The sequence below is a fragment of the Larimichthys crocea genome, chromosome II (assembly GCF_000972845.2).
Source record: "Larimichthys crocea isolate SSNF chromosome II, L_crocea_2.0, whole genome shotgun sequence".
NCBI lineage: Eukaryota > Metazoa > Chordata > Actinopteri > Sciaenidae > Larimichthys > Larimichthys crocea.
Window position 1 is genome coordinate 4,025,323 of NC_040012.1, and position 958 is coordinate 4,026,280.

Genomic DNA, 958 nt, shown 5'->3' on the forward strand with positions numbered 1-958 from the left:
AGGTAAATTAACCTTCATCACTTTAATTTCTTACTGTAGAATGACTTCAAATCTTGTTTGTGTTTGCAGACTCGACATGACTTCTGTAATGAAAGTGAAAATATTTTACATAGACTAAGACGGACAAAATGCATTATCGTAAGTCCTCAATTAAATGCCCCAACCAACAGCGTAACATAAAGTACATGATTTGTTGTAATTGTTTAACAAAAATATGTCTAAGTGACCTTATTTAATTTTTATCTTTCAAAATAAATCTCTTAGATGAAAGACACACGTCTGGAAGACACAGAACTGTATGATGGCACATCAGTCAGTGGAGATGATGATGAAGATGAGTATGTTCCAGATTCTACCACGGACCCTGAGGACAGTGATGCTAGCAGTGATGTCATCCCAATGAAATCATCAATGTTTTTGCTGCTAAACCATGTAGCCAGTCTGACAGTTATTTATTTCAGCTTTTATGACATCAGACTTGTGTATGTTTTATTTTATACACATTATACAACAATTTTACTTTCTCAATAAAAAGTATGTTGTGCAGGTCAAACCAGTAATTGTAATCTTCTTAACAAGGTTTCATTTCATCGCAAGTGCAACATGTTGGAGAATTTATTACATTATTTGCCATTTAAATATAAAAAAATAGGTCCCCACTAAGTCCCCACTATTAAAATATAAATCTGTGTGAAGTATTCAAATGTATGCAAATGTTGTCCCCTGTAAACCTAGAAACTCGTTTTGACAGGAAGTCCCCATAAAGTATGGCTCAAACCACTGCCATCGTCTTTTCAAAGATTTGAAGGCGTGTTTAGGCTCACTAACCAATGCCTGCTTTACCTAATTTTTTTCACACTTGTAGAGCCTCTAGAAAGGGTGGTCCCCACAAGTGATGTTCAGAAACTGGGTCCCCATGAAATATGGAAACCAGTATGTGTGTGTGTGTGTGTGTGTG